The sequence below is a fragment of the Ursus arctos genome, unplaced genomic scaffold (assembly GCF_023065955.2).
Source record: "Ursus arctos isolate Adak ecotype North America unplaced genomic scaffold, UrsArc2.0 scaffold_6, whole genome shotgun sequence".
Lineage (NCBI taxonomy): Eukaryota > Metazoa > Chordata > Mammalia > Carnivora > Ursidae > Ursus > Ursus arctos.
The window spans coordinates 26,714,815-26,731,636 of record NW_026623078.1 but is presented as its reverse complement, the minus strand read 5'-3'; the positions used below and the strand labels follow the sequence as shown (position 1 = coordinate 26,731,636).

Here is a 16,822-nt window from a genome sequence, read left to right as displayed (position 1 = left end):
GACTATATCCCCCAAATCTCTTCTACTAAATATAGATCTTATATATGAAAAAGATGGTGACAACACACGTGAGGCCTCTCACGTGGTGTCTCAAATGACAAATACTACATCAACTATGCTTTTATTCATCTGCTATATTCAGAACACTTTTCTTTCTCTTAGCAGCATGAAGCTCTCAAGAGGAAAAAAGGAGCACGTGAATTGCAGGGGCCTCTTTGCTGGGATGCACTTCTTACGCATGAAAGTTAAAAGCTGAAGTTAAGAATATCTGGATGCGATGCCAAGCACATCTGTTTACGCGGAACTTCTATTCAGGGGAAGATTGATTATTGGCAGGTGAAGGTTAAGGGGGAGGCTTTAAACTGGCAGGAAGTCTATTCAGAGGACATGTTATATTATAGAAACGTGATTTTGGTGCTAAGCCATATTAGTGATATGAGTTTGAAGATAATATCCACAGGTGCACACTTCTAAATTAATTTAATAAATGCACACTTGGCATGCAGTTAATCTTTTCTCACCATGACTGTGGTATAGCTAATATCTTATAAGAGCCGAACTTTCAGTTTTATTTTAAAGTCATACAGCAGGTGTTATAACGATATGCCTGAGCCATACAACACACCACGAAACTGGACAACAAAGCTCTCTGCAATTCGGATTTCTATTTTGTTCATTAGGAGTGTTCTATTACTGCTCAGAAAAGTGGGACAACTCTTAGGCCGGTATGTTTTGGGCTTCTTTCATCAAGCGAATGGATTGAGAGGGATTCTCCTGAGTTCTTGAGGCAAATTGATTTTCGGTTTTTTATGAAGTGAAAAAGTTCATAGAGGATTAGCTCTATTTGCAGATGGGAAAAACTGGACCACAAAGTCATACTAGTTCGGGGTTTCAGTTAATTGTGGCAACAGAAGAGTAATAGAATAGAGGAACCTGTAGCTAAACTGAAGACCTGGGTAACGCCAAAAAAAAAAAAGATTAAAACTGAGGAGAACACAACCGAAGCAGAAATATGTGAAGGTCGATAAACATCTATGTCGGAGCCAATGGTTTAAGAACAGAAAATTCAATTATTGTAGTTTTATAACATACGGGGATATGTGATAAAAACAAGTCCCCATCTTGCTACGGTCCTCTTCTCTTACAAAAATGTCGAGGCTGGCTCATGCGTTTATTACCCAGGTGAACTTTAGAATTCTTCTTTTACATTCGAGCAGAGTCATCTGTGCTCTTGCCCGTTCCCCAACTCCGCTCCCACTGCCAGTCATCTCACCTTGTGTGAAAATGTCACTAGGATTACACAAAATGTGGAGATTAATTTTGGGACACTTTACCTCTCACAATGAGTTGTTTTTGTTTTTTTGTTTTTTGTTTTTTGTTGTTTTTTTTTTACCCAGAAACATGGTGTGTCTGTTCATTTATCCAGCATAGCATTTTAATATCCATCTCCCCCACTATGGTTAAATAGCAGCACGTCCGAGTCCTTTGGATTCACATTTTCAAAAAATGTACAAATAGTGTCTCACAGATTTGTAGCTCTGTGGTTAAAAAGAAAATCAGAGTGTAAGGAAAAGTTTTACCTTTGAAGGTGAAGTGGAGAGCTAATTTTCTTTCTTTCTTTTTTAATTAACAAGGTTTAACAGATGACTGTGCAGTGGTACAAGGATCACATAATTTGAGGGCAAAGAGAGTGCGGTTAGTTGTTGCAGCTGAGGGGAGGTCAGCAACATAACTGTTAAGCAAGGTTCTCGACCTGTTTGCGGGAAAGGGAGGTATTTCCAGAAATACTGCCTTGTCCTTTATCCTAGAGGAGTTCCAATTTCTTTCCTCTCCCTGGCCTGGGGCAGGTGTAGACCAGATGGTCAGGATTGGAAAGACTATCCTTTGATCTGTCCCAAGATCCTGAAAACTGCAACCGAATGACCAGTGTCCACGGACATGTTTGTGAGATGGCATTCAGTGCTTTGTGAGATAATTTCTCAGTCAGCTGCCCTGCTGGGGAAAGGGCACAGAGAGAAGGCTCAGTGTGTGATGGTGGGTGCGGAGTTTGGGAACAGAACGGAGCTCAGGCTGATTGCTTTCAGCTTTTTGTGAAATTTGGTTTGGAGGTGAAGGACGGCAAAGGTCCAAGCCCCTTGTTTTGTCTAAATGGTATCTTGCTTTACCAATTATTTCTGGAAGCTTGACCTGACTCCTACAATGTTTTGCCAAGTTATTATTTCTTTCTAAATAGTGGGTCCGAAGGAAGGAAGAGGAGCACATGACCCTTTGGTGAATTCAGCTCCCTGCTGGGGTCCACTGCTCCGACCCTTTGTTTCCCCAGCACTGCAGCCCAGGGCCTGCTCTTTATTATCTTTTAATGCAGGACCCAGGACTCTGCTCCTCCCTGCGAAGTGTATTCAACTGTCACCATTGTCCCCACAGATCCATTAACTCAGTTGCTCCAAACTCCTAATGCCAAAAGTGGCCACCCCTCCATCTCCCTCTCCCACTTCCTCTGCTCTCCCCTCCCTCTCCATCTCTCCCCACGTCCACCAATCTCACACTTTTGAGCTTTCTTCCCCTTCCCCCTGCCTTTGGTGGCAGAAAAGGTTAAAGACACACCATAAATACACAAAATTAATGACTAACAAGAGATGTGTTCATCTCAGCACAGCCATGCAGCTCGGATCTATTATCTGTACCTACCAACTTTTTTTCTCTCGCATTATTGTCATGCGCCAAGCCACGCGCTTTATGTGTTCTCTTCACAACGTCCTCAAGGTAAGTATCTTTGTCTCTGTCAAGACGCTGGATGGTAAGTCACCTGTCCAAGGCCACTCAGCTACTGAGAGGTGGTCCTTAGATTAGAACACAAGTCTGTCTAAACCCAAGACTCTACTCTCCTGCTTCCAAAATGATAGTTGAAATTCTATACCATAAGGGGCAGCTAATAGATGTCATTTCTACCATAGTTACAGAAAGCTGAAATAGATGGAGAGCTGTCATTATAATACTCAAACTTAATTTGGGGCAATAATTTCACATTCTAAGTGGAATTTTTTCTAAGCTACCCCCACATACAGCCAGTCAGGTGTCATCTTTTTTTTTTCTTTTCTCTCATGGGCGGAGACGGCTCTAAAGTGGGGTACCCAGAGAGAAAAGTGTCTTGCATGTTGGAATGTCCCTGTGAGCTAGTCGATACACACTTATTAGTATCTTCCATGGGAAACAAAAGTGGACCAAGCCAGTCCCTGTCTTAGGAGACTTCACTCTACCTCAAGAGTCAAGGGAGAAAACGGCAAAGTAGACAACAAGACAAGAAAGCAAATGTGCCAAGTTCCACCCATGGATCACTAATGGTCAGCTTCAAGGGAAGGAAAACATCACTGTGAGATGTGGTAGTCAGGGGAGGCTTCTCGGAGGAGATGGGACTTAAGCGGACATTTTGAAGGATGAGTTTAGAGAGGTGATGAATGTTCTACACACAGTCTCACAAATGTGGAACCGGTAAGAACAGTGCTCATTTTGCAGACAAGCTTGAAAGCTAGAGTGGTTGGGTTAGGAGAAGAGACCAGGAGGGGGTGGGAGCCGAACAAGCCAGCTGAGCTGCAGGAACAGGAGACTTGGGCTGCTGTGTTGATTTGGTGGAAGAAACACAGTTGGAAAGTTGGGACCAAATAACAGATGGCCAGCATGTCCTGTGAACTGCATTCTGTGGGTAATGAGGGCCCACGTGGTAGGAATTCTCAGCTCAGAAATGCTTTGACGGAAGCAGAGTTCTGGGAAGCTCAGTCTGAAGGGGTGGACAGAAGAGGGAAATGGAGGCAAGCGGACCTGCTAGGAGGCTGCTGTAATGACCCACATGTGACGTGATCCTTCTGGAGCAGTGGCTGCGGGCCAGATGTGAGAGATGTTCGAAAGGAAGGACTCACAGAATTTGACGACAGATTAGCTATGGGGGTGAGGGGGATATTAGAGAGAGGGAGAAAAAAAAAAAAAGCTAACAGGCTAATTCCCCTCCTTCCCAGCATATTGAGATAGAATTGAAAATACTTCAAATAGGAAACACATTTCAGGACAAACTTTTTCCAAAAATATCTTCTTTCAAATGCCTCCCCCTACCCAAGGATCTAATCTAAAGTAAAGGTAAATTTACCATATGATCATAGAATTAATTTCATACATGAGCTTCTTTTCCCTCAAAGTCAATAATGATGATAAAAATAATAATCTATTTAGAGTCCGCGCCTTAAACATTTTAATCCCCTTAAACGTACTTCACGCTTTCTACACAAAAATATTGTACAGGGAAAAAAGAACCAGATGTCCTGACCTGACCCACTGGTTGGCCTCATCCACATGGCAGTGGTTGGAGAAAGCTCAATACTGAGGATCACAAACCTTGCTTTATGGATTTGTAAAGAGTAAACCGCTTTAAATCTAAAATACAAAAGGCACAACCCCCTATGCATTCCCACATGGATACAGAGTCAGGAGAGGAAATGCAAGGTGTCACCCTTGACACTTGTCCCTACTACTAACTATCACAATGGAAAGGACCACAACAATGTCCCTGAAGTCACATAAATTTCCTTAGAAGGAAACAGAGAAGAGCCCTTTTAATTCTTTAATGAAGATTCCCACTCATAAGCTAGCACCAGGTCAGTGGAGATTTGGACTCATGTATTTGAGTTTTCCACTCCGCCATAAAAGTGGATTTTGCAACTTACTGAATCGAGCTTTCAGAGGGTTTTTCACCTCTGAGATAGCTCACTGCGCGCCTAGATAGCAGGACGCATCCGCAGTGCAAATGGAGATCTGCACTCCCGGTTATTTTTCCCTTCACTGGGAGGGCCCGCCTTGGCGCTCAAACACTTTTCCAGCTGTTGCGATACTGATGGGAACTTCATGTGTGTTACCAGCGCAAGTGCTGTCAGGAAGAAACCAAATGTCAAACGGAGGTATGCAGAAGTCACCATAAATATGTCTCTGAATGTTTACCATCTGGAACCGTGGATTTAGATTTGACAAGCACTGGGATTGCCCTGTGGGCACTGTCTTTTAAGCAGAGCCTTTTAGTGGAGCTAAGAACTTCATATTACTTTAGCCCGGTGGGGGGAGGGATGACACACCCCTTTGCCTTCTCAAGGTGTGAATTTATTATTTCTCAGCCTTTCCTTTTTTGTCTCCATCCTGCCTAATGCTGCATACAATGGACTTTGGTGGGGGGGGGGGGCGGGGGGATGTGGAATTGTCCCGGGTTGTCCAAGTCCTGGGCCGGCAGCCTGGTGGTCAGTCTGCAACGTGAATGACATCTGCTGTGGGGCTCCCACCGCTACTCGGAACTTGGCTTTGTTAGATGCCATCACAGCGCACCTCCCCGTCCCGCGAGGAGGAACTTTACTTTCTCCGACATACTTCTGCGACAGTGAAACATGGCATTGGTGGTCAGCACCATACCTGCTACGAGCTATGCTTGGAGCCCTCAGCCTAGCAGAACCCGAGACACGAGTTTGCCTCTCTGTCTTTATTTTTTTAAGCCCAGTTCCATTGTAAAGCCATAATGGAATGACTGGAATTCCAGAAGACTTCAGCTTATGAACTTAGTCCTATTTGGGTTATGTAATATTGGGAATCGGATAATACTCGGTCGTAATAACTGCCTGGTTATTTATGAGGAGGCTTTCTCATGGAAGGCTTGGAGACCACAACCAGAGAACCCTGCGAATCGCAGCTAAACACCATACTGAAATGTTGGTTTAATCATCACTTTTTAAAGAGAAGATGAAAAAATATCAACTGTCTGGCTGCAAGAAAAAATGTATACTGCGAGTGGAAACATAATTTTACAGGCATCTTCATACAGCTGAATACAAAAATCACAAAGCTCTCGCCATAAATCCTGTTGTTCAGCCTATGAAACAGCTCCTGTTTCAGAATAGCTTCTATACAGTGTTATTCATCGAATGCCTCACCTGCAAAGGGTAAGGGCAGTGTTGGGTTTCTCTACCAAAGGTGAGAGTCCAGTAGGAGCGAGAAATCTTGAGCGCCACGGGCATATGCACCTGGGTGTAGGAGGGCGAGTCTGCCAGGGTGCAAAGAAAGTAGCTCACTGACTCACCTAGCGGGACCAGAAATTTGAAAAATGAAGATTTTATGTTTTGATCCCTGTAAAAACAAGGCATCGGTTTGAAAGGCCTTCTTTATATCACACCTTCAACGTAGTATATACGCCCTGTTGTTATATTCAGTTCGATTTAATTCTGGTGGGGCTTCGGGCAGAGGGGCTACGTGACCAGCTACTCACATGCACGCTGACAACTCACTGACTGTTGCTCCGGCACCGGATGACCATTAATTTCCAATGACTAATTTATAATTGAAACCTTTTTTTTAATGTTTGTTTAGAACCCAGCCAGAAAATCTATTTCCATTTAATTAACACTTCAGATAGCCTGTTTAAAACCTATAAACGGAGTGACTTTAATGATCCATTACAGAGATGCTACTTTAGTTTTCAATGACTTGTAAAACTTTCACAAACAGATCTGCAAATGAATTACCTCCATCTGCTCCCCTGCAGCTGCAAGAGGATAAACTCCGTGAAAGAGCATTTTCCTACTTCCTCCTTTTCTGCTTTTCTTCTAGCTCTAAGCATTTTTGTTTTAAAGCCGGTCTATCAGCTGCTCAGAGGGCAGCCTCTTCTCTTAAGGAGTTTTCAATCTCCAAATTTTTGCTAAAAACACTTGGGTCCATCATAAATCAGACATAATGTACATTGAAAAAACCGGTTAAGAAAGCATTTCCATCTCGGCTAGCCAACTCAGAAATAGACTCCTGAAAGGATCTTTATAAGCTGAGTGGTAAAAATGCAACAGTTTGAAAGTGCATTTTAATTCTGAAAGCTAAAATCAATGCTTTCCTGGCCCGATCTGTCCTTTACGAACAATTTATAGCTCCTGTTTGGGGTGGGTACCGAGGATATTAAAGCGTACAAATACCGCTCCAAAAGACATTTTCCTAGCTACACCTTCAAGAGCAAGGCATGGGGAGTGTTAGTTCTGTAAAGACAGCCAAGCACCGAGCTATGCTCACTGTTATCTGTCCGCCGTACAATAGCAGCATTGATAGGATAGTAACAACTGGCTTTGACAAGTGTGCTGTACTACCATTCCATTCAAAACTATGTTGAGAGAGAGAGAGGGAGAGAGAGAAGCATTCGATGTCTTTTACTTTACCTGAAAAAACTGCCTTTCTTGTGGCTGCAGAAAATGAATTCCTCCTCTTCTTCCAAAAGCAAAGTAGTTTTCTTGCCTGCAACTCTCACTTGGAGAAGACCACACAGCTCCAGCAAGGCAGCCTTCCTGCTCCTAATCCCCACTCGAATGTGATGACACACACTAACCCCAACCATCTGGTGAAACACGTCCTCAAGCACTCAGCACAGTGGTGTGTCAAGACAGGCTGCCCAATCCAATCGCTGGGGCTGGGTGTCTCTCACCGACTGGAGGCTGAGGGCAGGACTGAAACTGGAGGTCTGAGAACTCCCAGTCAAGTAACCTGAGATTTCAGAGAGAAAGGACGGCTATAAAGAGAGGAGAAGTGGGAGGTGCTAAAGAGAAGGTGGAGGGAATGAATTATTCTTGCGGCCAGTTGTGCGTTACTTTTCACAACTCCTGGTGCTCCCCGGGGACGACTGGGACCCTCCGAGGTATGCACAGAAACACTAAAAATCTTTTCCTGCCAACCTGGTGAGGGCAATCTTCTGAGCGAGGCACCCCCACTCCCCCCCCCCCACATACACATACACCACCACCACCTCCAGGAGATAAAAGATTCATCCTGACACACTGATAACGTGTTAATGTAGGAGTAGCTTGCACTGAAATGTGACATCTACATTTTGAGATCTCAACTCCTACCTTCCTTTGATTAGCTCATGGCTGCCTCCAACATTCCAGGGAGAAAAGGGGTGGGGGCACGGCTAAGAGCCACAACTCGTCTATTCCCACATACAGCTCCTCACTGTTTGCCACAGGCTGAACTTCAGAAAGAGTCAATGGAAATCATTTTAGTTTCTACTCATGTAAAATAGCACACACTCCCATAGATAAAGGTGGCTTTTTTAATCACTTGCTGCTTTCACAGACATCTCTTTGTAAAAGCACTTGGTACCAGAGGGCTGCACTCTGTCATCGATTATTTTTATTGGCTTCTAGTTAATTGCACTTATAATGTCCATACAGCTCAAACAGCCCATTAACAATTTTGCTTTGAAATGTTTTCAATTTTTGGTCATTTCAATACCTCCTTCTTAGGTGCGTTTCTTTCCTTCTTTTTTCTTTTTCTTTCTTTCCTTTTTTTTTTTTTTTTTTTTTTGAGTTCTCTCAACTGTTTTACAGAACTAATTACATTGATAGCAGTCTGAACCAGAACATGGCTATACTTGTTACAATGCTTTAAGGAGATATCTGGAAATAAATTAATTGCTACAAATCTCACCACTTCAAAAATGCCATCAGACTTCCAAGGAATTTCTATAATCTGAAAAGGAAAACAGGAATTTGAAATATTATCAACTCCCTGACAGTGTCTGTGGGGCGCCAACATTTTAAATATTGCACCTTTCAAATTTCTTTGAACTGGGACGGGGAGCGCGGGCATAAAAACCAAAAAACCCTTTAAATTTGCCAAAAGCATTAAAATCTAGACTACAAATGGGTATCTCATGCTTGGAGCTCCAGTATCACGAAGAGTATCATTTCAATAACCAGCAAAATTGACTTGACTAGCTTGTTTTTTTTTTTTCTTTTTAGGAATTTTTATGTGCTATTATATTAAGATACTTGAAAAATTACTCTTGGTGCAATTTTTTGAAGTACAGAATTAAGAGCTCTAATTTTCAGACAGTGATTTTTTTTTCCCCTCTAACTGGGCTGCAGAGAAGTTCAGGGGAAAAAAAGAATTAGAGGTTGGAGTTCTGATTCGTTTGCTTAATTTCTTCCCAGAAGTGATTATGAGGTGTGCGTTTCACAATCTTTACTATATGTACTGAACCACTACTTCTAATCAGCTAAATCCAGATACATAATCAACACAGAAACCTGCAACAATGGTAAGTGGCACCACAGCGCTAAAACTTCCCTCGGGCACCATAAAAATTTTAATAGTGCCAATTATTGCGAGGCAATTTTTTTCATTAATTTTTTTTTTTTGTTAATCCAACCAGACTCTTGTCTGAAAATCTGGATTACCTCAACTGCATAGATTTTGAAGGCCCTCGAGACATTGTTAAGGTGGTTTGCATTCTCTTAAACTGTAAATTGAGTTACAAAAGTAAAACCTCAGAAACTATAAAGGTGTTGAATCGTGTTTTATCAACCCTGTGCTTGTAACACACCTTCCATAAGACATTTCCCAAGGGATCGTGGCTCTGACCCACATTATTGTTAAAAGTGCTTTTTCACACAAACATTTTTATTCTATTCTTGATTGTAAATCTTTTCATTAAATCCCAGTTACCATTTCCCTTTTATTGATAACTTCAGCTATTTATACTGTTTAAAGCTTGTTTTAAAATAAGAAAAAAAATACAAGTTGAGCAATAGATCCTTTCTCATTTGCCATGAACTTAATTCTTGCTCTGTGCAGTGTCTGCAAACATTACCTTTAGAGTATTGTAAAATGAGTCCACAGTGACACGTTTTTTTGTTGTTGATGTTCTGAAATGCTTTTGTTAAGGAAAATCAACTCAGACAAAAACCTGAAGCTGGTGCTGCAGGATAAGGTCCCAGCTTCCCCTCTCCCTGCAGCCACAGTTTTGGTGCTCAGCGGAGTGTCCTTTTAGAAGTTAAGAATTTTCCATTACCTCTCTTCCTTTCTCCTTGCCATCTGCAAACAGTTTATTTTTTAAGGAAAAAAAAAGTGAAATTGATTCTGTCTTGAAAGATCTGAACCTAAAATACGGCGCCTTCTGAAAGATGACATTCAGCATTTGAACGTGAGGGGGATCGGGGTGAGGTGGTGTGCAGAGGGAAGGCTCCATCCTAAGAATTAAGTAAGGACACTCCTAAAATGAAAGATTAATTGTAGGTAACGGTGATATTGAAAAATAGCCCCTCCTATTCTGTTCCCACAGTTAAAATGTCCCTTTACTTATTAGCTCCAATTAGTTTCCATGGTAACCGGCCAGCCCTTGTAAACCCGCACTCTGAGCTACACTCATCTTTGTCTAGACTGAGCTCACCGCCCTTCTTCCTCCACAGATGGCAGTTTAGCTGGGTCTATATCTGTATCCATATCTCTCATGCACACAGAAAGGGGCACAGGAGTGTCCACATCACCTAATTACTGGTGCAATGGTGGCCAAGGGAGGACGGGAGGGGCATTTAGTCCCCGAGCTACAACGTGTGCGTCTACGACCACACTCATTTTTTCCCCCTCTTGGTTATTGTTTCTTCCAGTCTTGTTCTATTATCAACTGTATGCTGCTTGTAATTTCTTTTCAGGGAAGCCAATACATTATAATAAAAACCTCATTAAACAGAAACACCTATCAGCCTCGGAGAAAGCCCTCAACTACCCCTTTTTGTTTAAAGAATCATTAAAGTGAAAAAGAAAAACCACTTGTTTGTCATGCTTGAAAAAAAGAAAACAAAACCAACATAAAGGTTTACCAAGCCAGGGGGCTAATATGAAGATTTAATGCACTTAAGACACCGTGGTTCCTCCCCCCCCTCGTGCCGCCAGTTGGCCAAGAATCCCAACGCGAGCACAGTAAATAAATGATCAGTGAGACCGAGGGGGCCAGTAACTTGGTGGGAAGAGAGGTCACCCGGACCTGCAGCATCCTGGCTGTCCCAGGGTGCCCTGTGTCCCAGGGCTGGGAGCAGGGGCTGCCCCTGAAGTCCCCAGAAGAATCTGATGAAGAGTGGGGGAGGGCCTTCAGCAAAGGCTTGAAATTGTGAGAACTCATAAAGCCGTAAGCTCTCATCATGTGTGCTCATCTTACTTCTTTGGACAAAACTCAACTTTGAATTCAGAGTTATTTTGAGGCAAACCATCCCTTACTTCTAAGCCAGCTTAGAAGCCAATCTTCTGCGACAGCCACGTGTAATCTTTGAAGGGGTAAGTCAGAATGGTAGCATTAGATCTCTCCTTTTCATATTACCTCTGCGACCACCATCGTTCCAGCACCTGTTTTAGTGTACGAATGATGACTGAGGGAATAAGATTCCCCAATACTGGTGCCATGTTTTATTCTTAAAAGGGTCTCTGAGGTTGGCTTCTTAGGCCCTCTGTAACCTAAGTGTTAGAAAGGAAAAAGTCCTGCTCACCAATGTTTAATCTGATGGGATATGGGAATCTGTGAAGTCCCTTTTCTTTGGTGGTAACATTTCCTTAGGTTTGTTCCTTTAAAGCAGATGACAAATGTCATCTGAAGCCCGGTAATGCTAGCAATACGTGTAAGGATTAGCCCATCACTATTCATATCGTATAAAGTGTCGATAGATGTACACTAAATCTTATAGTTTGGAACAGCCTGCACTTCTAAATTACTCAGAGCTACCCAGCTTCAGACGTCTACTTGTTCTTCTTCAATTAAATTTGACTGCCTTTCTTCACATTGAACTAAACCATTGTCAGAAAGAGAGAAGAAATTATTGCTTGTTCAATGAAGTCACGTGCTATGCAACAAGGGTCAGACTTGCTCATGTTTTCAATGAGTGCACTGCTATATGGGAGGGGACCCCAGAACCAGTGGTCGCTTTCATACCAGACAAACGGTTTTAGCATGGAAGGGAAGTGCTCTCCAGGAAGCACGGGCCTAAGTATTCTTAAAAAGGGTATGTAGCTACACTGGAAATAATTTTGGGAGGGTGATATGAGGTGCTAAACCATTTAGGACAAAACAATGACCCTCAAATGGGATAATTTAACAAAATGTAGCGGATTCAAGAGAAGATGCAAATAGGATGCAAAAAAATGTTTTCCAAAATCTATTTTAAACCCATATTTGTAGAAATCAGTGTTTGGGTATTGGGTATCAGTCCTCGTTTGAACAGATAAATAAGTTTAGGAGACAGAATATGAGGAAGCATGGATATCAAGTGAGAGGAAAATGGAAATTTCAGCAATAAAACGCTGGCAATAAGGGCTGGGGGTATTCGAGATGGAGTGTATCCTAAACCTAGTGAGTCAAATAATCATCTTTTAATTGTAATACGTACATTCCCCAGTTAAGGTAAATAGTGTGAAAGAAGGTAGAAAACTAGCAGCAGGGGCGCCTGGGTGGCACAGCGGTTAAGCGTCTGCCTTTGGCTCAGGGCGTGATCCCGGCGTTCCGGGATCGAGCCCCACATCAGGCTCCTCCGCTATGAGCCTGCTTCTTCCTCTCCCACTCCCCCTGCTTGTGTTCCCTCTCTCGCTGGCTGTCTCTATCCCTGTCAAATAAATAAATAAAATCTTAAAAAAAAAAGAAAAAAGAAAACTAGAAGCAGGTATGAACATCACTCGTGTTTGGAGAAACCGTAGAATTTTGCTTTTGGGAGGAATAATAGACAAAATCCAATCCCCTTATTTTAGAAGAGATGACAATAGCGACACTCAGGGAGGACCAAGCCAATGCCTAAGGCATCGGTAGAGTGGGGAATGAACCCCAGGATTCAATCTATGAGCTCACATATTTTTCTCTCGATGGCAACATGCACTTTTATTAGGAACAACATTAAGAACTGCAAAGATTCTCTTAAACCAGAGTAATTATGTTTTATTGGTTTTGCATTACATGATTGGAGAAGTTACTGTGAATTCAGATGCACAAAATACCTTTGGTCATGAAGGATTTCTTCTTTAAGCCACCAGAGTGGCTTGGCATTGCCAGGCAAATGTAATCATAAATGCAACACAGCTTTACTTAATAATTATTGGATAATAAGATTTTTCTTGTGCCCATGCTTTATTGTAAAAAGTGGGCTAGATCCAGGGGACACATCATCTCCCTTTCTTACTTCCATATATATATTTTTTTCAATATACAGGAACAGAAATTTAGAAATATATCAGCGAGACTGATGTTATATTAATTTTGAAAGAAATGGACATCAGACCCTGAACTGAAAATTTTCCTTACTAGGGCCATCTGACAGTTGGTACGTAGGGCAGGGTTGTGTCCCTGTTATTTGCCTAAAACCTGGGAAATTAATGAAGATATGTTGGCTCTCAACCAGGATCCTGTTTTTAAAAAGTAGGGTTCACTCTTTTCCTGACACCTACTTGAAAATTTAAAATGTAAAGCTAAGTCATAGATAAGTTGAAAGAAGAAAAAAAAAAAAAACAGGGGCAAAACAATAGTCACTGAACCAACACAACAGAAAACAATAGAAACATGGATACATAGCGCAAAAACAATTTCATTAAAAAATGTTGTTTGGTAACAACAACAACAACAAAAATAACAAAAAAACCCACAAAAAACAAACGATGGGAGCGTTTCCTTCTTTCAGGACCCCAAGCTAATCCATTTTAAAATCACCAACTCTTTGGGAACTCAAACTGTCATAGTCATCTTTGCATCCTTTCTCTCTAGAACTTAGCACAGGGTATTTACGTCATAGAGCCTCCCATCTATTTCTCATGCTAGTGGGTTGCTTGTGTCGCTAGAATTTATAAGTGCAGCCTCTTGAACAACATAGCTCAGCTTGTCTGAGGAGATTAAGTAGTGAGTTAGCTTGAAGGCCCTCACTTCTGACTACGTAGCTGACCTGCTGAGTCCATCACTGTTCAAAAGCAGAATAGAGTCCCTCGACGTACTTCCTTTTTTCCTTGGAAGGAACGTAGGACAAGTTCTAGTACTCACTTAACACTACCCGGAAGTCAGTACTCGGGTAAAAGTTTCTGAGTAACAGATGGAAAGCAGCTGCACACTCATTACTATTATAGTCTTTACCAAGAAACCAGAGCTTACAGATGTTAATAAAAAAATGTTCATTTCCATGAATATATAGTTCTTTTAATGAGCAGCGCGTGTCAGTTGCTTACTTAACGGGCCAATGTAATTTCTGCAAGCTGAATAAAAGCCTGGATTTTGTTAGATTGTTTTAGAAAGATAGTCAACAAATCGACGTTATTAACCTATCCTTATGCTAGTCTTTCTTAGGCATCACACACTAGGATATGAAAGAAACACAACTGTATAAAATAGAAAACTCTGCTTCTTTTTCTCTTGATGGCTGTAAAATGTGGTTTGCTTATTATTTTGACAGCCACAATTTCTTTCTCATCAGCTAAGTTTCCTAGGAAAACTGTCGAAAGAGCAGTCACAATATTTTTGCAGTTGATTTTAGAGGCAGATTTGTCAAGCATCTTCCAACAAATCTCTTTTTTTTTAAACAATAGGACACCTCAAAGTCAGTGTTAACTCTTTCTTAGGCTAAATTTTTCTGTTTTAATGTAACGAACACTTTGATTTTGAATGTATGTATGGCAGAAACTAAAGTTGAAGTTTATTTCTTCTCTGCTTCGATGCAGATTTCTAATTAATGGTTTAATTGCCTCTAACACTTTAGAAGTTTATTACCATAGTTCTTATTTATTTTGAAAACAAATACAATTAATTTAAAAAATCTATTCTCAGGGGGCGCCTGGGTGGCACAGCGGTTGGGCGTCTGCCTTCGGCTCAGGGCGTGATCCTGGCGTTATGGGATCGAGCCCCACATCAGGCTCCTCCGATATGATCCTGCTTCTTCCTCTCCCACTCCCTCTGCTTGTGTTCCCTCTCTGGCTGGCTGTCTCTATCTCTGTCAAATAAATAAATAAAATCTTAAAAAAAAAATCTATTCTCAGGACTTTTTTTTTGTATTCTATTTTAAAAATTCATTTAGAGGTGCCTCGGTGGCTCAGTTGGTTAAGTGTCTGACTTCGGCTCAGGTCATGATCTCAGGGTTCTGGGATGGAGCCCCACTTTGGGCTCCCTGCTTAGCAGAGAGCCTGCTTCTCCCTCTTCCCTCTGCCCCTCCCTCCACTCCTGTGTGCGCTCTCTCTCTCTCTCTCTCTAATAAATAAATAAATAATTTAAAAAAATTTCATTTAATTCTCTCCTGGTAAGGTAAACCTTGCAAGCAGAGACATATCTTTCATTTAAAGATAATGTTTTTTAGTCTTGCCTTCCCCTTCACTCCCAACCCATCCTATAAAAAAGACTCTTCATTCTTCTAAATTCTAACAATCATAAAAATAATAATAGCTAACTGTGTTAGAACACTCACTGTAAGGGAGGCTTTTTAATATATTCACCCAGGCTAATTTTATTAACCATCACAAGGCTCCAGTAAGGAAGCTACTATTATCTGTATTTTACACACAGGAGGACTGAAGTTCAGAAATATAAAGTGCTCTGCTCAAGGTCAAACATCTAGCAGGAAGCAGATTCTGGATTTGAACTCCCACCTTCAGAATTTATATCCCTAATGAATTTGACCCCGTTTCAACTCTCTGGTTCTTATTATAGGAATCTTAAGGTGGCAAGTCCTGCATCAAAGGTCTCCTATCACTTTGCTAGTCTCCCCGACCTCATGTCTCTGCGTGTGTCCATGAAGTTTAAGGATGCCTTCTACAAGGAGAGGTTTTCTGTAAACTGTAGAAAGAACTCCCCATTTTTGCTCTGAAATGAGAGACACAAATGAACCATAAAGGAGAATCTTCCTGCAATGAAGGTTCTCTTACACTTACTGGGAGGGGATCTCATTGCCCCACTTCTCCAGCCAGAGGACGTGGGAGTGCTTAGGACCCAGAAGATGCTGGGTTGTATTAAATAGTGTGGAGGCGGTTCCATTCACCTGTTTCCACCTGCATTCCCCATAGCAGATCCTTGGTCAGCTTTCATGGTTCTAAGCCTCTGTATCTTTTGCAGGGCCTGATAGCCATATACATTTGATCTTTTAAAAAATATGGTACATAATCCCCATGGCAGTCATTAAATACCATTTTTAATCAATCATTTCCAATTCTTTTAATTAATCCCAGGGGAATTTTAATTGGTGGGCATTACTTTCTCAGGACAGCACCACGCATGATTTTCTGATGCTTCATTTGAACCAGAAGTGAGTTCTAATCCCCGAAAGATGTTTGATAATAGCTTAAATCACTGTGAACTCAATTATGGGATTAGAAATTAGATTTAAAAGTAGCCAAAGGGTAAATGCAAAGGGTTCCAGCATTTTTTGAAAAGACTATCTAAGGTTTTCATTTTTTTCCCTCAGAAATGTTTTTTAAAGGGTTTGTTAAGACGTTAAAAAAGAAAACTTGGTATGGTTTGGGATCCTTTACTTTTATTGCCTGGCTGTCTAAGTCCCCTGGGAAACTGATTAAACTTGCTTATTTGTTTTAAATACCCCCTAAGTGAGATACTTCATTTATCGCAAGTTCCTTTATTGACTAAAAGAAAAGTTTTTTTTAAGTATTTCTTAGAGAAAACATATTAGAGCCTTGATTTTCAAGGAACTTCGATGAGGTTGGCACCGTATAGTTTAGCATCTAACTCTGAAGTCATTAATAAGATATTTTCTAGAGCCACTTGAATACATTTAGCACACTTTTTTGAAATGGTAATCCAAAATTAAATAGATTTGAAAGACCTTAATTCAGGGGAAATTTGTTTTTAGAGAAATGCCCCCTACAGAGCATCTACTGGTGGAAAGTTCCACATGTCAAACACAGAGAGAACAAAGGGTAGGGTTCCGAATCCCTGTCTTCTGATCATCTTTTAAAACAGAAGTGTCAGCCAAGCATTTGCACATTCTGGAAAGGAGTAGCCTTTAAAAGGGACTACTTAAAGTGTTTT

General features: G+C 41.4%; 1 protein-coding gene across 8 annotated transcripts in view; it reads right to left on the bottom strand.

Moving 5' to 3' along the window:
* The window catches only part of SULF1 (sulfatase 1), a 169,473-nt gene extending 161,929 nt beyond the window's left edge, over positions 1 to 7,544 (bottom strand). For 4 of the 8 annotated variants that reach the window (XM_057307732.1, XM_057307731.1, XM_057307733.1 and 1 more), the window contains exon 1: positions 7,221 to 7,508. The gene's annotated coding sequence lies outside the window, so the exon portion shown is untranslated. Of the gene's footprint in view, positions 1 to 7,220 lie in introns of all 8 variants that reach the window. The other 4 variants (XM_048212461.2, XM_057307730.1, XM_048212462.2 and 1 more) reach the window with 2 other exon arrangements.
* Positions 7,545 to 16,822: the final 9,278 nt, after the last annotated feature.